The sequence below is a fragment of the Carassius auratus genome, chromosome 2 (genome assembly GCF_003368295.1).
Source record: "Carassius auratus strain Wakin chromosome 2, ASM336829v1, whole genome shotgun sequence".
NCBI classification, from domain to species: Eukaryota; Metazoa; Chordata; class Actinopteri; order Cypriniformes; family Cyprinidae; genus Carassius; species Carassius auratus.
The window spans coordinates 9,674,291-9,696,655 of NC_039244.1; the positions used below are offsets into that span (position 1 = coordinate 9,674,291).

Genomic DNA, 22,365 nt, shown 5'->3' on the forward strand with positions numbered 1-22,365 from the left:
AAGTTGGCAGCTCTAACAAACACTGCAGTGTGATTGAGGGCTCCGTTACTCCGCCCCGCTCACAGACAGCACCTCGTTCGGAGAGACAGCTGTCCTGGAGCTGCCCAGAACGGTGAATGATATTTGTTCGGAAGCATGGTTTGATGCAGATAATAACCAGTTTTTCTTCCAACTCATTTGAATTTAGGGATGTCAATATTCGATAATTTCCATGATCGATCGTCGTTTAAATTAATGATCAATTAATAACCTTAATGCTGCAAAATGCATTATTCTTGGGCCTATGTGCAAACGCCACTTGGAAAAAACGCTTTCTCATCCAAATTAAAGGGGTTTTAGTCTGAATAAAATATTAGTAGCAGGACTGTAAAATGAATAGATAAATAGATTATGATCATTTGATAAAATGAAGAAAGCGCACCATACGTTGGAGATCATTTTACTTGGTTAACTGTTTCCCGTCAAGGAGACCGCTGAATGGGCTTCTTTAAATGGCTTCGTGGTGTTGTATTTTAAAACGCAACTGCAATGTTGTTTTCAAATGACAGTATAGTAGTGGTGCAATGTATCATCATTGATCCGTGATCCGTTCGGATCAATATCTTCGGTTCGGCACACACGTGCCCCGCGGATTGCTTTATGAAAAAAAAAAGTTACGCATGTTCAGTCCACACTCAGTGGTCATGGCGAGCGGAGGAATGGAGGAGTTTGAACGCCCTGCGCATTTTGGCTTCCCTGTCAGATGTAATGATGAAGGATGTAGTTAGAGTGTAAAACCGCAACGGTGCATAGAGCCACGTTACGACATCGCACACCGACTTGGTTCGATCCCCGGCTCCACCTGACCAAGTGTCGAGGTGTCCTTGAGCAAGACACCTAACCCCAGCTGCTCCCGACGAGCTGGATGGGGCCTTGAATGGCTGATACCGCAGTCGGTGTGTGAATGAGTGAGTAGCGCTGTAGTCAATTCCGGCTTTGTCGAGTCCAAGTCAAGTCCAAGTCCAGGACTAGTCGAGACCGAGTCAAGACCGAGTCCAAAGAGGTTCGAGTCCAAGTCAAGTCCAAGTCCAAAAGTTTCGAGTCCAAGTCCAAGACCGAGTCCAAATGAAAGAAAAAAGGGTCCTCTTCAAGACCACATACTTAACTACTGATAATGTTTGTGATGCGAGAGAAAGCATATCTCCTATTCTAAGAAAATAATTTTACATTATTATTTGTAATGATCAAAAAACACCAGGCCTTAAAACACCTGGAAGATTAGTATTTCTAGTAAGAGCTTGAGTGTGTATAATTAGGGTTAAAGCTAACAGGGGCGTTAAACAAGATCCTGGGCCCTATGCATAGGCAGTCCTGATGGGCCCCCATGGCCCCCACCCATGAAAATATCCAGGTAAAAAATATATATTTCAGATTCATACTTTTCAAGGGCCCTCTCTTCCTTTGGGGCCTTGCTAATGAGTACTGGTTTTACCCCCAGTCCGACCCTGGGAGCTAAACTTGGATAAACAAACAAAGTTTGGAACTGTAAGGTCAAATAATTTTTATGTACTTTATTTTTTGTTGACATTATATCTGTGGTCAAAAATGTATATGACTATGCCTAATTGGCACAGTGCACAGACACACGCAAAGCTCGGAATATGACAAATGCGCACAGCAAGGCTAGAATGGATACGTTTGGCTCTACTGGACATGCGCACATAAATACAGCGAAATTTTTGTCATACTGTGCTTGTGCTTGCATAGACTAGTCGAGCTCTGTCGGAAACAATCGACTACTCCAGCATGAATTAACCATAATGCATACAAAGTATTTGCAAGTACGACGTGAATTTTAGAATTACAATATTGCGTGGAGCTGTTACTATATGACCTTATCTATGTCGCATGTAAAAATAAAATATGTAATGTAATAATTAGGGTTGTGCCTGAAGCCGAATACCTTATTCGGAATGGCACGGATAATGGCTTAAAAAACGAATAACGCTCAAGGAATAATTCTGCCTGAATACTCGCTGAAGCTGACAGAGTCTGGTGTTTGCTAGATAACAGGTGAGCCAGGGGGATCAGTGCCAGAAGTGAATGAATGTAAACTTTATGAGTGAAAAGAGAGCAAATCAAACACCGCATTGTTGTCGCCTCTCTGTTTATCTCTCAGAAATCAGAGCGTTGCAAGAGTAATTTTACCTATAATAATACATCATAGCTACACGTTATATTATTTGTATATATTTAAAAGGCAAATATTTAAAGCTTAGGCTACGATATGATACGAATGAATGGAATAAGCACAGCGCGCTCACCAATCAAACAGCCGCGCTGCGCGTCTCAGTCTCTCAAAAACCAAATCAGTTCTCTCTCAAGAGTAGGCTAATAATCAGCTTCGATACGGATACATTGTCTACTTGTCCTACATGTTTGCATATTTACCTTTTGCTGGTTTGCGCGGAACACACACATCTGTTTAGTGAAGTTCATTAACATTAAGACTCGCTCAAAGTGTTCTGCGTAATGAGAATGTTTGCATTGAATGGATTCAGTCGTGTTCAAATGATCACTAAACGTTTGTCATGACATCTCTCTGCTTGCATGATAAATTATTATTTTAGAAATTCATCATTATTTCAGTTTAACACGACATACTTGTTCAGTGATAACTACGAAAAAATATATAAAAAGTCATAACAGTCTTATCAAGTAACTGTACGATGTTGTATCCGAATGCAGATAGGAGAAATTTTGTGATTGTTACAGATACAAACACTGGCTGTTACATGAAAATGTAAATATGTAATGTTATATATAAAGTTTTTAAAATTTACATATGTAATTGTTGTATAAGGCTATACATTAATACGCGTTTATTGATAAAAAAAAAAAAAAAAAAGAGGCTCTCTAGGCTATCAAAGGCTATCTAGGTGTAGACGTAAATAAAACACAATCTAGCAGGTAGAAAGTTAAATTAGAAACATCTAAACTTTTCAGGTCGCAGTAAGTGCACCACTGGTCATGCACATCCTTTCCCGGAACAATACTGAAAGCTAAGGCAAGATGGAGAAACAGATGATCATAGTTGTACAAGGATAGCCATTTTTTAAATGAATCTATTAGCAGAGCTACTGCAAGTGATTTTAAGTGCTGGAATTCCATTTATTCTTTGCTGAAACTTCTGCGTCATCATGGAGAGCGGGTCATGGTTGCCCAGCAACAGCAGACGCCACTGGAGCGCAAGCGCAGGCTACAGAGTGCTTTGGAAATAAGGAGAGCGGCGCGCCAAGCGTTTTCCACACGTTTTCAGTCGCGACATCATGCAAATGTGGTTTTGTTTTGAAGGAGAAATTTTTTATTTTATTTTTTTGCTGGACTCGGTCGAGACCAACTAGAAGACTTGGCGAGTCCAATGGCCAAGTCCGAGACAAGTCCGAGTGCAAATTCAACGAAGACCGGACTCGAGTACTACAGCTCTAGTGAGTCGATGGGTGAATGTGAGGCAAATTGTAAAGCGCTTTGCATGGCCATGTGGTCTGTTGAAAGCGCTATATAAATGCAGTCCATTTACCATTTACCATTTTACCGACTTCAGCGAAAAGATTGTTCCAGATCTTTATGAACAGGAGAAGAAAAAAGTTGTGGATGAACAACACAGACGGGTGGATGTCCAGGGGGACGGAGAGATATGTGACGATAACTGCTCACTTCATCACAGCAGACTGGGAGATGAGCCTGTCTGTGAATACTCAACGAAGAGACATGAGAGAGGTATCTATAGAAAGCTTGACATGTCTACTTTAAGACTAAACAAGTGCTGCCCGAAAACAGATATTCTGTGATAAAGTAATCCATATGAAAACAACGCAGGGTTTCACGTCTCCCTTCATTATATCTAATGTGACCACACCCCCGCGCTGAACGCGCTATTCAGATTCAAACTGAAACGCGCGGCTTGAATACACCCTCACAGAAGAAAAAGCAGCGAGACTGTTCAAGTTTTTTATTTTACTGTTTGCTTCGCGATGAGAGGAATAAGACATAATTCACCCCAAAAAGATGCTAACGCATTGTTTACCATTAAGTTGTGTGCGGAACAACCAATCAAAACTGACTATGTCAGTTGACCAATCAGAACACAGTATGCTACCGAAAGGTGGGGTTTAAGGAAACTGAATCTTTTGAACAGCTTCGCGCGAACCATTTGGGGATCTCTGAGAATTGAGGTAATTTTAAAATGATATTTTGACAAAATGACAATGTTTTTTAACCTTGGATGGATTTAAACCTAATGTACAGGACTTATAAACTTATAGGAAGCTTAGAATTTTCATCTTACTGGCTCTTTAATTTTCTTTCCTTACATACTCCAGTTCTTGTTAAAACACCCTAGATGTGCTTACTTTGAGCATTTAGAGCACTTTTTGTGTGAAATCATATTTATTTTGTCCATCAAAGGTGTACTTTCACTTTAACTGAGCATCAGCAGCGCAGCAAAAATAGACCCAGCGCCGAAACGATCGCGATACTGCTGCTTCTGCTCTGCTCTGCCACGCAGCCTCTGCGTGCGGTGTGAACACTCTCATCTGTTAACATAGGCACCGAAAAAAAATATGCTCTGCTTCTGCTCTGCTGCAGCTTGCGGTGTGAACCTGGCCTGAGGCATTTAAAGACTCCATTTGTCCATTCATTATTTCTAAAGAAACACCAGAATGTATAAAAGGCCCCATTACCTTGTTTCTTACGTTGTGCCACCTTAGAAGCAAGTTTTTGGGTAACACTTTATTTTGATAGTCCACTTTAGACATTCTACTAGCAGTAAGTAACTTTGCAACTACATGTCAACTAGCAGTTAGTAGAGTATTAGTAGACTGTCTGCTTAATATCTTCTAACACTTTCTTTGTCAACTTATTGTCAACTTATACTAAGCCTAAACCTACCCCTAACACTAACCCTAAATCTACCCTAACAGTCTACTCTGAGAGTTAGTAGACACATAGTTGCAAATTTCTGAGATTTAGATGATATGTAGTTGACATGACAAAGTTACTTATAGTCAGTAGAATGTCTAAAGTGGTCTATCGAAATAAAGTGTAACCAGTTTTTGTAAAAAAAAAATAGGCTAACAATTGCGTCATAGCCTGTGAATCTGTCGCTCAGTAGAGATCACCGTATGAACAGGAGGAGAAGCTCGCAGGCAATCTTTTACTGTCTATGAGGCTATCGGGGGACGTGAAGGCATGAAGTCAAAGGAGAAGCCCATAGAGAGTCCATAAAAGCAATGGGACAAAATTATTCAACAACGTCTGCAAGATTCGGTGGGTGATTCAGATTTCTCTTGGCACAGCGGTTAGAAGACTTACAGGTTGCTCACATGACATTTACGTCATTAAGCTCAGTTTGAGTCTGCGCAGTACACTCGACCCCCAGGAAAGTAAGTGCTTCTAATTGAAAGCACTAATTTGTAAATTAGGTAAAAAGCACATTTTGGCTGCTTAATTTATGCAATGGTGAAAAACAACTGGCAAAATACATGGGCAAAAAACTTGAAAACCGTGTTTGGACCAGTGTTTCATTTTGTTCGGCTTCAGCCTATAATTTTTTTATTTTGGTGCATACCTAATTTTTGCTGTGGTATCAAAATTGAAATAGAGAATTGTAAAATGTTATTGGTATCTAAAATATTGGTGTCATATAAGCTTATTAATTAGAATACAAGATAACAGATAAAAAAACCATGATAGCAGCAACTTTTTCTTTCTTTTTTTTTTTTTTTTTTTTTTTTTGTGGCAGTCCCAGTAGAAAAAAATCCCCCGTTGATCCCTGTTTGACGACTATGTAAATAAAGTTGGATTGCACTGCGGAGAGCATGCTTCAGCAGTTCATTCTCAGTTTATGAGCAGTTTGGCTCATCCTAGAGTGACATTTTGCTGTGAACTCACAAACAATTTGTTTCATTTCTGAAGAATTTATACAGTGCTACAGTGTATGCTTACATTTATGATCCCTAAATATAAACTACTCAAATGACATTTAGAAGTAAACCAATGAATAACCTATGAACTTCTGTTGTCAGAAGTGTTGCAGATGAGGCCATTTCTGCTCGAGAGCAATGATTGTGTCCCGGTTAGAGAATTCTCAAAGAGTTCTCACTTTCTGTCTCTTCTCCTTTCTCCCTAACCCCTGACACAGCCACCCCTTGTTCTGAGTGCCCAGTTTTGAGGCGTCACAAATGATTGGCTCCAGCTGTGTGCAGTGACTGCATTTTTTTTTTTGCATGCATGACTGCTCATGCTCATGTCTCCTGTGGTTGGTGCCAGCCCCAGGGTGTGTCAGACTTGCAGTAAAAACCACACAGATTTCCATTTGGGCTTTGCATCGACTTCACCCAGTAATAGGAGACAAAGTCAGGAAGAAGCTATTTTTTTTTATACATTCTTGGCTTTGGCTCTGTCTGTTCTCACAAAAAATATTATATTATTTTATATTTATTATATTATATTATAGTTTAGTATAATTTCCCTCCCTAAATTAACCTCTTAACCATTTTCTTTGCCCGCCCATCAAGTTACTGACCCTATCATCCACATTTTATTTGCTTGTCTACATTATGAACATTTAAATCAGGGTTCACTGTGCAGAATGATCAGTGTATGACATCAAGTACCGTGAGAGCGATAAGAGAGCAGACGGATTCTAAGTTTTCACGGTTGATGTCATACACTCATCCTGCGAAGCGCCGCTTCAAATGGAAATCACCTAAAGGCAAAGGGAGGCAAGACTCGAGCCTGAGTAATTAAAAATGCTGCAACTTAGGGCTGGGCGATATGGAGCAAAAAATATATCTTGATATTTTTTGCTATATCTCGATATACAATATATATCTCGATATCTTTACAGGAAAAATAACCCCCTAAATACTACTGTAAAATCAAATATGCCAAATATTACGTTTAGGGCCCTATGAAATGTTATTTTTCTTCACCATATGTTTTATTTTTATCTAATTCTGTGTTTAAGCAACCTTATGTGAAATGTTTTTTCCCCTCTGAAATTCTGTGTATTCACATTTTTCTGGTTATCAAATGAAGGCATAAAACATTCATTTAATTTATCTTTTAATTATTTAAAATTAAGCATACTTTACAGGGCTCCAAACTAAAACGGTTGCATTTGCGACCATAAATATTAAAATGTGAGTGAAGTTTTTGCTGAGGTCGCCACTGGCTACTAGGCCTATGTATTTAAATGTTATCCCTTAAAAAATTGCATGTGATGCCTTTTTTTCCTGATTGTTTTGCATTCACATCTTTTGTTATGTTCGCGCATTGAGAGAATGCGCATTGAAGTTTTAGTGGGAAAAAGAACAGTCCTGATCTGCCACGCAGCAGCACTGACAAACACCTGATAAACGTGCGCGAGAGAGAAATGATGGAGACTTGAAGAGAAAGTGCAGAAAAACAGCGTCTATTTCGTTCATAACTTGAACAAACTACAACAGGTAAAGCTGTCATCTGTGTGGATATTGGCAATATCGTTAACAGTTCTCGTTTATAATCATAAGGCTTCTTCTTAACAAGATCTTAGTCCATGCTGTATTCTGTTAATGCATGAACTTCATTATTTGAAGTGCACTTGCCGTCCAGTAATCGCAAAAAGCTTTGTGCTTTGTTACTTTTTAATTTACAAAGTATCAGCTTTAAAATTATTCCAAATTCATAACAAAATTCAAACAATAAATACAGTTTTGGTGCTCTTTAAGGGGCCGTTCACATATCGCGCCTAAAACCGCTTTCTGATTTTTTTTCCAAAAGCCTTGGGGCTCTTGCGCTCCTGAGGCGTCTGCCGTTGCTAAGCAACCATGACCTGCTCTCTCCATGAAGACACGTACATTTCAGCAAAGGATAAATGGACCTTTCGGTGTCCATAAGCTCATCAGTCAGCTAGAAAAATAACTACAAAAAGGAGCATTTTGCTATATTTATGAGCTATTGAATTTTAATATTTTTACTTAACCTGTTGTCTACATGATTCAACTCCTCCTATAAAATTTTATTTTACTAATTAAGAAAAACAGACTGAAAGACATACACTCTTAAAAATAAAGGAGCTTAAAAGGTTATTCACAGAACAATTTCGGTTCCACAAAGAACCATTTATTCAAAGGCTCTTTGAAGAACAATCTCTTTCTGACCTTTTCATAATCTGTTATTGTCTTCAAATGTTAAAGGTTCTTTATGAAATCATTTAGACAGGAAAAAAAAGGTTCTTCTATGGTATCATGAACAGCGCCGCCGCTCCCAACACGCGCATCACGCACTGCGCGTAGGGCATCAAGTGCTGAGGGGGCACCAAAAATAGCCTAATGATTTTTTTTTTTTTTTTTTTTTTATGCCGGTATTATTTCATTAGCCTATAGAAATATTAGGCACATTTTAGCCATGTATATGTAACAAAAAAGGGGGAACAAGAAAGATATTTAATAATTGCTCTAGTCTAGTCTGGTCTAGTCTAGAAAGTACGGGGAATGTGCTGCATGTGCGTGCTGCTGCTAATCGTAATGCGCCTCGAACTTGCTGACGTTAATGTTAGCTTCAGCAAACTATTTTATTATAACTTACAATGTAAAGACGTGTTTTCACGCGTCTGGAGGTCTCGCGGCACGGTAGACGCAAGTTCTCCTCATTTGCGCATCTAGTTACAAGAGATTCTGAGTTATGAAAAGCACCATTGCAAGCTGATAGCAACCGGCTTTTGTGGTGGAAAATTGGCAGTAATACCCCCACCTTGCGCAGCTGTAGTCTACCTGAGTGTCCCTGGGACATCAGTGCGGTCGGAGCGCGTCTTCTCAACAGCTGGACATATAGTGAATTAAAAACGCTCTTCTCGGGACCCCGAAAATTTTGCCATGAAACTTCATGCCAATAAATAAGAAATATTGCTGACTTGAGTGTTTCCAGGTCTCTCTTTACATTTGTCCGTTTATTGACGTTAAAAAAGGAAACGTCTTTTTGTTAGACATGGGAATGAGGTATCTCCATATTATGAAGCCAGTTGTCCTTTTGTTTTATACTAGTTCTGTAATCTCCGGGCTGGCTGCGGATGATGCCATGAGACAACACGTGAGGGGAAGGGGGACAAAATCAAGGAGCCGGGGGTGGGCACAGCACAGAGAAGACCAAACAAGCAAAGTGGCGGAATCAGAATTTAATATAAACAATATATCGATATATGTGTATATATATATGTATATATATATATGTATATATATATGTATATATATATATATATATATATGATATGATATATCAAAATCCATAACGTGTTTAAAAAATATCTCGATATATTTTAAATGTCGAGATCTCACCCACCCCTACTCCCAACTACTTTAAAAGCCAATGCCTGGTAACATTCACAACACTGTTTTGCATAAAATGTCAATATCAGCGAATATGCAAATCCACTCTTTGCCACAAGGTGGTGCTTGTGGAACAGCAGAATTATATAGCCGTTACATAAAGTAAACACTATGTTATTACTGCCATTAAACAGAGGTAATATGAAAGGTAAATGCCATCAAAAACTTTCCTGGCTGAAATGTGATTTTACATGTATGATTTAAACGCCTTAAATTACATAACATGTTAATTATTCATCATCAGTGCACACTGCATTTTGACATAAATGTGGGCTATTTGGTGATTTCTAACTGTGTTTTACCTTGAAACATGACGTGCACACGTTTAATTAGTTTGTTTACAGAAAGCTGTTGTCACTGCTGCCAACTTCCATATAAATAATTATTAAAAAAAATATGATTTCCCTGCAGCCAGTGGGCTCCCTTTCTAGTGTTGGCCTGCTGCTGACTTTGTGCTTAATAATTTAAACCACAAAAGACAGAGAAAATCACTCAGTGCTCTTGATTTTTGAAGCTTAAATAAGAAACAAAGGAAGTTGAATTCTTACAGTGAATACTATGCTGTTTTATTTTAAATTTGGTTTATAATCATGATTTTTAATATTGACCAAAATAATTTTATTACGAGTTTTGCCATTATCGAGCATCCATAGCATTATCTCAATGTATGACTCATTGGCTGTGATATGGACTGTTCTTTTTTGTGCATTACAGTCTGTGCTAATCAATTCCTTCAAACATGATTTTTTTTTAAAATCGGTCTAGCATGACTAGTTTTTGATAATGTTTGATAAAAATGATAATTTTTATGCATGGTGATATCAATCTTTTTCTTTTTCCTTGTGCTTTTATGCTGAATAATGCATTTAGTGGCTCTGCGATATCAGGCTGGAACACCGTATCACCTCTTCTAAAAATATGTTGGTTGTTTTTGGGACCAAGAGCCTACTTGTCAGCTTTGGTGAAGTAATGCTTCTGTGTACTAACAGGGTAAACCTAGGTTTAAGGCTGTTGCAGTTCATATAAAAATGTAGCTCACAAAACTAGAGATGTTCCGATTCCGATACTAGTATCGGAAATATCACAGATACCACAACAAATTCTGGCATCGGCATCGGCGAGTACAGTAACCCATATACCAATCTGATACCATTTTCTTAAACAACCTAGTTATGACCGCTAGCTTTGCCTAACCGCTGCACGGTTCTTCTTCGCTGCTCAGATGCATTGAAAACACAGGAAGTTGTGTTGTGTTGCCACAAGCAACCCCTGTTTAGAGCAGCGAAGAAGAAATGACAACGCGTTAGCAGCACTGATCTAAAGACTGGATCACTCATCGCGTTCTAAACTGCCAACAGACAGTGAAGCCGCTTCTATATTGTAGATCAGTGGTTAGCAGTATGTCCGCTGTTTAGCAGTATTTCAGACTGGACCAACCAGACAGTAAAACGGCGACTAGGGATGCCACAATCACTGGCACTTCACTACCAAGTCGGTGCTGAAAATTAAAAAATGTGATGATACCAGCGTCTCTGTAGAACTGGTAGTAAGTTTGAGTATATTCGTTACCCGCAGCTGCGTTCAGTCGCTTCTGTGTTAGTCTAACCGCAGGGCTTCAGACTGTAGCAGAATATAGTGAATAGTGTCTGTGAATATTAAACTGCAAAATAATATTTAAATATTACTCCTGCATATTCTACATCTCTGTGGGTGACGGGCGCAGATGCACGGGAGCTCGCTGTTTTGTAGTCTCTGCCGTGTGTCACTATATGAGGACATGAACACATAAACCGTCACTTCATGATAATTTACTGTTTCATTTGATAAAACTGTTCGGTTTGACGTGAGTAAATTGACAATATATTAAGCCACTGTTGTAGCCTACAATAGATTTAGCTATGTCCATGTAGTAATAATAATACGTCTCTATTAATAATAATAATTATGCCTCGACGGTTCCTTGTTTTTTACTTGTTTTGATGTAAAGAGATTGTCTGATTAATATATCATTTTTTATATTCCTAGACTTATTTGTTGCAGTTTTTTATACAGTTATATCGTAAAACTAAAATACCTTTTTATAGTTTGCGTTGTTAGATTTTTGGCTGCATTTGAAGTTCTTTTTCGCTTAAGAAAATAAATAATATTACTGTCAAATTCATGTCAGATAATAAAAATACTGTAATAAATACAGTAGTTCACCATATATTTGTTCACGTTTTATCGAGGGATAAGTGAAGTGAAGTGAAGTGACATTCAGCCAAGTATGGTGACCCATACTCAGAATTTGTGCTCTGCATTTAACCCATCCGAAATGCACACACAGAGCAGTGAACACACACACACACACTGTGAGCACACACCCGGAGCAATGGGCAGCCATTTATGCTGTGGCGCCCGGGGAGCAGTTGGGGGTTCGATGCCTTGCTCAAGGGCACCTAAGTCGTGGTATTGAAGGTGGAGAAAGAACACCCCCCACCCACAATTCCGTCCGGCCCGAGACTAGAACCCACAACTCTTCGATTGGGAGTCCAACCCTCTGACCATTAGGCCACGACTTCCCAAAGGCCACGACTTCCCTGATAAGACTGAAGCACACCATAAAATAATTCTAGCAATTAACACAGGGCTAGTAGTATATACAGCTGTATATACAGATACACACCCAGGTATCAGATCAGTACTCTGTATCGGCCGACACCCTGGGCCCAGGTATCGGTATCGGAACATCTCTACACAAAACCAGATTCTGGACTTATTTGAAGCCATAATGTTTTCTTCACATCATCTGTCAGTGGAGAAGTGGTGTAGCATGACGACAGGTGTGGCTACCGCTGAAAGATGGAAAAGTCCTCATATGGTTCTCTTGTATCTGCCTGGTCTCATGATAAAGCCCTAAATTCACTAATTCATAGTGGGTTGAATTAATAGTGTTTTTGAATGTCCTTTGGATTTTGAGTCAGTTTTAAAACATTACTGTGCATATATAATGTTTTTTTTTTTATGTCTCAAAATAGAGGTTTACTGTGATAATTAGGTTGGACCGCATTTGCCAAATATAACTGAACCATGAAAATATAATGTACTTTTTAAATACAAATAAATACTAATATATCAATTAGACATACACCTTCATTGTTCATGTTAACGGGTTAGTTCACCAAAAAAAGAAAATTAGGCTGTGTTTCACTCACCGCCAAGGCATGTATATGACTTTCATCTTTCAGTCAAATCCAGTCAGAGGTATATTAAAATTGTCTTAAACGCTTATCACAGAACCAGCTTTACTGACGAGACACGCATGACAATCACATGCGATTAAGCGTGCAGCCTTAACTTGAATCCAGCTTGCGCATACTATTGTAAATGAGTTCTGGGGGAATGACGTATGAGGTCAGGTTTGCGCATGCACTGCTCAGAAGTGATGCACACAGAAATGCAGGGGAGAGATTGAAACAAAACAACGGTCAATAATTAGAAGTACAAAATGAGGATTTGTAAAGGTATAATATTTTTTTTCATTGTAATGTAGGCTGTATACACATTTCCCTGAACTAAGTACATTTATGCAGCTATTATTATGTTTATATGAAAACGAAAGGAGGCAGTGGTATTTGATCTCCTATTTCATCTTGTTGAAAATATAGCAGTAGCCTAGGCAAGTTGCAAGCAAGCACGCTGCTGTTTGCAGAATTACCGGATTTGCTTAGTTCTGTCCGAGGGAGATCACACTCCTGATTTACTCGCAAAGTCCGAACTACGAAGTCCGAAATTTGCATACTTTGCATTGAGAAACGCGCTCAGACCTGCGTCACCAGACTATTTGCCAAATCTTTGGTTTTGCCTAATCTTTGGTAAATGTTGGTTTTCACAAGACGCACCAGCGGAACTCCGCTTTTTAGTTGAACTTTTGAACTGAAGCAATTATTTATTTTCGGTAATTTATCAAAATATTTAATTTAGTTTGCTGCATTGTTAAAATAGCTTTGTTATGCATATACATTTTCGTTTTTTTAGAAAGAAATGTCGCATTTTATTATTTCATTCAGAAATAAGCTAAATGCCCATTCAAATGTATACAAACATTATAATAAACATTGTAAACATAGCTATGCTATTTTAGTTCCCCTCACTCTACAACAAAGAAGTTATGGCAACATAAACGACAAGCCAAAATTTATTAATTTAGGCTAAAATGAAACCGAAACCAACATTGGGTCTCTCATTCAACACAAAATCAAATGTTTCCATATTCGCAATGTATTTGAATGCCAAATTATTATTTATTTTAGCCTACTTGTGTTCCAATATCCAGGTAAAACAACATGTTTGTTAGGATGTCTTGGGGCAGGGGTGAGTAAAATGTAAGTGAGTCAAACTCTGGAGGCTGCTCTCACACTGTATAATGACAGTGCACCCTTCTCAGCCACTCCAGCAATAGACGAACCTGGAAACCATTTTTTTTAAATATTTTTAACTATACACATAAGTACACATCATTACCCTTTTTTGTCCAACTTTTTTCTACGCCTCATGATACTTTTCGTAAATTATGGGAGTAACTTCCATTAAATCGTTAAAAGTAAGCCAAAGGTTTGGTGTATAATGTAGTGATAAGTATTAAAACTTTGTACAAAGTTTTAAAACTTTCTACTCACCCTAAAACCACTGAACGTTAAAATGATTTTTGAGGAGGAAAACAAGAGATTCTTAATGCAGTCCAGTGAATTTAGATAGATTGTAAATTAAATCCTGAGGGCAGACCACAAATGCACAGTATTGTCTTTTCTTAAATATTTTTACTGCAGAATACAAAGGAAAATAAAAGAATCATGAGGAAAAGAATATAGCGGACTAAAAATAGATTTTACCATAGATATTCTTGTTATACACATTAAAATATCAAGCACTATTTTATTCTCCTGAAATCTGAAAATATACTGTATATATATTTATTTAATTATTATTATTTTTTTAAACAGCTTTACAGATTTACTTGCGTATTCAGTCAAAATGACAGATGGGGATTATTTGTAGCGCGACTTTGATTTGAAATAATCTGTTTCAGTCTTTTTGAGTGAAATTTCCCAAGACTGGAAGTATCTTCATAATTTAAAATGAAGTAGGTTCATTGGGGAAAAAGGTGGATATTTCTCTCAGATCAGATGACTGCCCATTTATGTCATGATGTCGTTTTTGCTGTGTTCATATCATGTTTAAGCAATTTAAAATGCAAGTGTTAGCCTGATGGGACTAGAGAAAAGGAAGCTATCATTTGCTTTGTTTGCCAGAGGGCTGTTTTGCGTATCATGGGAGTTTGAATATGATGAAGGACTCTTCTCTTGTGACCTGTGCAGTGCAGCTGCTGACACCTCCACAGAGACCACTCCAAACAGTTTCGTTGTGAGGACAGTCATAGGATTTGTTGCTCCCTATCAGACATGTTCCACAGCAACAGCCATAGGGATCATAGGAGTTAAGAATGTTAAATAATCAAAGCTTCTTATGTTTTCATGTATTAATTTAGTTGAAAAAACTAACAAACAAACAAACAGGAAAATATAATATCAGCATTTGCTATATATATATATATATATATATATATATATATATATATATATATATATATATATATATATATATAGACTGTAATTCAGTCCTCCTCGATGCAATTCAAGAGAAGAAGAGATTCAGAGAAACGCACCAGAGCTGAACCAAATGTCGTTTGGATATGAAAATATATGACGCTCACTTTCCTCTTAATAATGAAATAAACAACAACAACCAAAAAAATCACAGCAGTGTGAAAGCAGCAGTTAAAAATGCATCTTATTACACAGATGTGGATGTTTGCATGAGCTCAGTAAAGCATTCACGTCACATCTATAGTATTTTATGCAATACCTTAAATCAAGCAGCTTTACGGTATTTAACATTATTATTAAATATTTGATTAAAGTGATAGTTTGGTTTGCATAGATCAAAGCTTAATCTAGCTCAGGACTGTTTTGATTATCATAATCCAGTAAGGTACAGTACTTTAAGAGAGATTGCTCTACCAGTCAAAAGTTTGTGAATGGTAACGTTAAGATTTATTTTATTTTTAGGGCCCGAGCACCGAGGTGTGAGGACCCTCTTGTATCTGCTTCGTTTCTTCTTATTATTATTCCGCTTCTTCTTCTTCTCCCGAATGAATCGCATTTTTGAGGGCTTAAACATGCTCAAAAAGTCATGAAACTTTGCACCCGCGTCAAACCTGGTGAAAATTTTCGGCTGATATAGGATTCAGAAGAGGGTGTGGCAAAATGGCTCGACAGCGTCACCTATACTAAGAAAATCAACAGCCTTCCAGCTATGTTTTACGTACATGCACGAAAATTCCATTTCCATGTGTTGTATTTTAACGAACTCCTCCTAGAGATTTCTTCAAATCAACACCATATTTGGTATGCCTAATCTAAAGGCCTTTGTGATGTTAAATTGCGAAGATCTTGAGTTTTCGTTGAAGGGCCTGTCCGTGGCGGCCTGGTGAATTTCGATGATTCGCCACGAAAAATGAAGTTGCTGTAACTCAGACATACAATGTCCAATCTACAATCTGTAACAAACTCCTCCTAGAGATTTATTCACACCAAACTTGGTCAGTGTAATCTAAAGCCATTTGCGATGTTAAATTGCGAAGGACTTGAGGTTTCGTTAAAGGGCGTGTCCATGGCGGCCTGACAAATTTCGATGTTTCGCCATGAAAAAGGAAGTTGCTGTAACTCAGACATACAATGTCCAATCTGCCCCAAACTTCACATGTTGGATGAGACTCTTGACCTGAACAGATCTACATGCCCATATTCAGTTATAGTCATAGCGCCACCTATTGGCAACAGGAAGTGACATATTTTACACTGTGACAGACTATGTCTAGAAATTTTATGACATCAATGTCTTTTTTGTGGTCAGTCTAATCTAAAGACCTGTGTGATGTTTAGTTGTGAAGATCTTGAGTTTTTGTTAAAAGGCGTCTCCATGGCGCCTTGACGAAGTTCGATGTCTCGTCATGGGAATAAAAGATGTTATAACTCAGGCATAAAGTGTCCGATCTTGCCCAAACTTCACATGTGTGATAAGGGTCCTGGCCTGAACAGATCTGAAGGCCAATATCCCATTGGGTGTGGCAAAATGGCTCGATAGTGCCACCTATAAACTTTCAACGGAGTGCATATGCACATTCAATAGAGTGCGCCTCGGGCTATTTTTCACGTACATGTACAAAAATCGGTACACACATGTAACACACCAATACCTACAAAAAAGTATCTTGGTACGAAATCCGAATCACAACAGGAAGCCGGTTATTTAGAATTTTCTCTGCAAAATTGGTGTTGTTTTTGCCATTTTCAGGGGTTGTACTTTAACGAACTCCTCCTAGAGATTTATTCAGATCAACACCATACTTGGTCAGTGTAATCTAAAGGCCTTTGTGATGTTAAATTGCGAAGATCTTGAGGTTTCGTTAAAGGGCGTGTCCATGGCGGCCTGACAAATTTCGATGTTTCGCCATGAAAAAGGAACTTGCTGTGACTCAGACATACAATGTCCAATCCAATCTGCCCCAAACTTCACATGTTAGATAAGACTTATGCCCTTAACAGATCTCCATGCCCATATTCAGTTATAGTCATAGCGCCACCTGCTGGCAACAGGAAGTGACATATTTTACGCTGCTACAAACTACTCCTTTTTTTGAGATTAATATATATTTTGTGGTCAGTCTAATCTAAAGGCCTGTGCAATGTTAACTTGTGAAGATCTTGAGTTTTTGTTAAAGGGAGTTTACATGGCGCCATGACAAGTTTGATGTCTCGCCACAGCAAGAGAAGTTGTTATAACTCAGGCATAAATTGTTTGATCTTCCCCAAACTTCACATGTTCGATAAAGAGTCCTGGTCTGAACACATCTGAAGGCCAATATTTCATAATAATGATAGTGCCACCTGCTGACAACAGGAAGATTGGAACATATACGGAATATACTTTGATATATTCCAATCATATTTATGACTTTAAATGCATATATTAAATGCAAAAGCAGTAATATTGTGCAATATTTTTATGATTTAAAAGAACTGCTTTCTATTTGAATTTATTTTTAAATGTAATTTATTCTTGTCCTCAAAGCTGAATATTCTCCAGTCTTCAGTGTAACATGATCCTTCAGAAATCATTCTAATATGATGATTTGCTGCTCAAGAAATATTTGTAAATATTATTATCCACATTTAAAAAAGTTGAGTAAATTAATTTTCAGGATTCTTTGATGAATATAAAGATCCAGAGATGAGAATCTATCTGAAATAAAAAGCTATTGTAATATTATATGCAATACCATTCAAAAGCTTGGAGTCAATATTATTATTTTTTATTTATCGGGGTGTGTGTGTGTGTGTGTGTGTGGGGGGGGGGAAACTAATACTTCCATTTAGCCATGATGCTTTAAATTGACAAATACATTTATAATGTTACAAAAGATTTATATTTCAGATAAATGCTGATCTTCTGAACTTTCTATTCATCAAAGAAACCTGAAAAATTTATATTAAGCTGTTTTCAACATAATAATAATAATAATAAATGTTTTTGGAGCAGCAAATCAGTATATTAGAATGATTTCTGAAGGATCATGTGACTGGAGTAATGATGCTAAAACCTCAGCATTGAAATCACTGTTTTTTTTTAAGCTTTGTGTTTACAGTGTTTTGAAAACCTGGCAATCCTGATCTGAATGCACGTGCTGGAGATGTACTTCTAACTCTTCCTTTTCTCCGTCAGAGCACAACAAGACCATGCTCCCCTTTTTGTGTATTCATGTGGGCGGCGGTTAGTCAAAAAACTGTTTTAGTGATGTCATTACTGCAGGAACTAGAGGGATGTAGTCCAAACAGGTCGTCCGATGTATGTGAATTATGTTAAATAAAATATCTCGCTTGGCATTGAACTTTGAGCTTTAGAATTTTACAGGTATTATTTATACTCAACAACAACATTACACACTAACTGAATTTTCAAGCATGGGATCATGAAGAACGGGACCTTTAAAATATATTCCAAATAAAAAAACTGTTATTTTAAATAGTAAAAAATCTTTCAAAGTTTTAATGTTTTTGCTGTACTTTGGATCAAATATTTGAAGGCTTGATGAGCAGAAGATACTTCTTTAAAAACAATGTTACTGTTCATGTTGTTCATAAATGTTTGACTGGTAGTGTATATTATAAATAAAACATCTAATCACTTACTTTTATTTAGTTTCTTATCCATATTATATACTTACGAAAAGAGATGGTAGACAGAATGTGTCATTCAGTTAATTTTTATGTAGTAATTACATGGTAAATAAGAAGGTTTCTCTGTCATCTCATTTTGTGTCAAATATATTTGACACGCAATTAATTTGTATAAATTGTGTCATAATTGTAATTACATAATATTATTTCCCAAAGCTGAAGTGATTAGACTGTCTTTTATTTATTTGTTATGTATATTGGGTGATTAATCGTTCTAATAATCGTTAGATTAATCAATTATCAAAATAATCGTTTGTTGCTGCACACTTCAGTATGCATGTGTACCAAACAAATACAGCATTGTTTTATTTAGAAACATATTTGGAAGTATAGTATCATATTTACAAATCCTGTTTGTAAAGTATATAGATTATATTTTAAAATGAGGTATAGAAGATGTAGTACAATATCATTATAAATATACTTTGTTTCAAACACATCTGAAAATTGAATGTACAATACAAAGTGAGCTGCTAAAGGAAAAATGTCCTAAATGTGAAACATGGTTTATAATAGGAGTTTCTAACTAACTCGGCATACAATTTAAATCGGTTTGCCTTCCTTTCAGATGAGTGTGCTGCTTGATGCATTTAAGTTGTTTTCCTCAGTGCATTACTTCCATGTTACTGTTTTACATGTACTGTTTTATCCTTGTCCGTAAATTAGAAAGTCATGCAAGTGTTTTGCAAAAAGTATCCGCTCAAGTATTTTGAGCATGTCGGACTTCATTGAAGGAGTGGCGGCATATACAGTACATGCTTGAAAAACAGAAGGAGCGCAATCATTTTCAACTAGACAAAAAAATATGTTTTGCTAAAATATTTTGCATTCGGACGTGGAAGAACAAGAAATTACAGTAATTACAAGTAATTACAAACTTAATTTAAACACAAAACCATAGTTTGTTCAGTAAAGTGTTTCATAAAAAAGAAAAAAAGATTTTTGACTTAAAACCTTTCTAACACTATTTTTGAATGTGGCAAGATAATGTGTTTGTGTTCATAAGCATAGCATGCTTGACAAAAGAACACAGAAAAAATGTGTAGCCCAGTTTATAGTGGGTTAACAGTGTGCATAGTCTGCTTGATTAAATTCTTAAATTACATGTTATTTTGGTCACTGGACACTGTAGGTGAGGCTATTTGTGTCCCTCTCCTAGGTTTTTTTTATGGCATTACATACTGAAAAGCTTAAATTGTTGTGTAAAATTAACCAAAGAATGTCATGTCCAGCTTTGTGTGTGTGTGTGGTTGAACTGTACTGCACACTTTTTCCTAATAGTAATGTAACAAAAGAGTAGTCAACTACTTATATTGCCTAAAGTTACATGGAATCTCTCATTGCCATCTGATAAATGCTTACCTTTGTACAGCAGGTGCAATGGTGCATATGATAACTCGGACTCATAGCATTAGATTCATGAGCTATGGACACAGTCCACAGGGTGGAGCTGTGCGCATTTATTGCATGCTCGATAAAGGCAACATACTGTTCTGCCCATTACTGCATTGCTCTCAGGTGGATGTTTGCAATTAAGACAAATCCTTGATAAGATTGGTTATATGTTTTACTTGCCCTTTAAAAAAAAAATAAGAACCTGATTAAAAGAATACATTGTTATGAATAGAGAATTAATATGAAACCTGCTGTGTCCCATAAAACATTCTGAACAATCTGTACAGGAATTCCTAGCTAAAATTAAGAGTAGTATCTTAGCCAACATAGCTGCACAAAAATAAAATAATATCAAGTATTACGATCAGTTCTATAGTCATAAAATACAGTAACTAATGGTCATGCAGCAAACTTTTATTTGATGATTTTAGGTGGTTCTTTTTCAGTCATCACAGGTGGTACTTTTGTAAATATACTCAAAATAGAAGTCGAGAAACCAAAAGCTTGGAGTCACAGATGAGATGATGAAATTTTTAAACTATCTCCATTTTCTACTTTGCTTTTCAAGTGCACTTGTAACACTCAGACCTCCGTGACACACACACACACACACACACAGGGGTGCATAAACCAATGTTGCAGTTTTTATCGACTTTTTTGTAAGACAAAGTAGCAACTAGCGACATTTTGGACAAACCATTTAGCTTTCTTTCAGTATAATAATGTCACCGGTTTGCCCCATGATCACAATAATTTTCCCGACCAGCAAAGTTAGCAGCAAGTTCAACTGAATGAAACGTAACAGTCTTGTGAATGAATAAGTACAAAACAATGTTTCCAAAATCTATCACTGTTGACTGTTTGGGCATATGAACAAGAATGTAGTTTGTCTGTAAAGATGCACATAATTTGTTACACAGACAGATGTTTGTGCTGCATGACATGATATAAAGCAATATGATGCTGTATAACAGCATATTCCAGTTATAATTCAAGACTTTAGCAATTCATTTGAAATTAATTTAGGTCATATTAAAGTATTTCAGAAACAGAAAATATGTACACGAGAACTGCTTTATTGGGCATTTAGTTGCAGTTAGAGCTGTGCAAAAAATCAGACTTGTCAACACTGGTTCAGGTGGAGCGGCAGTTACTACACAGAGCCGTAGTCTACCGACAGCTAACACAAAATCGTTTACAAAATCGACAAAGAATCGACTGCGATTCTAACATCGATTTTGTGTAGATTGTCAGTGAATTACGGCTCAGTGTAGTAAATGCCAACCGGTGTTGCCAATCTGTGGTTGTTTTTCATGTCCGCGGGTCAAAGCGACCCCAATACAAATAACGTGATATTTAGCCCCTAAAATGCGAATTTTACCAAGGCAACCCTGCAAAAAAAAACGTATATTTTAACCCCGGGAAGGATTTTTTTTATCGGGGAACCTTCTGGAAGCGTGATTGGGCTTGTTTTTGGACTAGTTTTGAGAAGCAATTGGGCAGGATTTGTTGTGAAAACTTGGCAACCCTGATCTGAACGCACGTGTTGGAGATATACTTCTAATTACAGGAGCGTCTTTACTGATGAGATGTGCATGAAAATCGCATTTGATTTTTTGCACAGCCCTAGTTGCAGTACTTTATGTAACAGTTCAGAGAGCAAGTACGACTTGATGATGTAATGAATATGATAATTAGCATATATAAAGTTGAATTGTTATATATATATATATATATATATATATATATATATATATAAAAAACCCTTTGGGATATATTTCCCTTTTTCCCTCATGCTTGAGATGCTGTGCCCAGTGCCTCGAGTAATGAAAATTACCCAGTCAGAAATAGCATTCTAAAATAAGACTAATTACATACGTAAATTTGTGCTGTTCAGGGAGCAGTGTGTTGTATGTGTCTCCATGATCCAGCATACGAACAAGTGATCGGTAACCCTTGAATGGAGTTTGCCAGCATTAGTCGTGTCGCACACTGAGTGACGCATATAAAGAGAAAGACAGGATCTGAGTCACACTTGGACAGTGAGGTACACTGACAGCCGAAGTAACGTAAAATGGGGGTAATTGATGCTAGTAGTAAAGCTGGCTTGCAGACCTTTGACATTTAAACAATTTGTAGATATGCATGAGGGAAGTAACTCAAAGATCTTAGGGAAAACAAAATAAATGTACAGCAAAATGTGCTGCTGCTTATTACAATATTAT

General features: G+C 37.2%; 1 protein-coding gene across 12 annotated transcripts in view; it reads left to right on the top strand.

Annotated features, from left to right (window-relative positions):
- LOC113115091 (discs large homolog 1-like protein) overlaps window positions 1–22,365 on the top strand; it is a 128,804-nt gene that overhangs the window by 26,950 nt on the left and 79,489 nt on the right. The window lies entirely within an intron of this gene.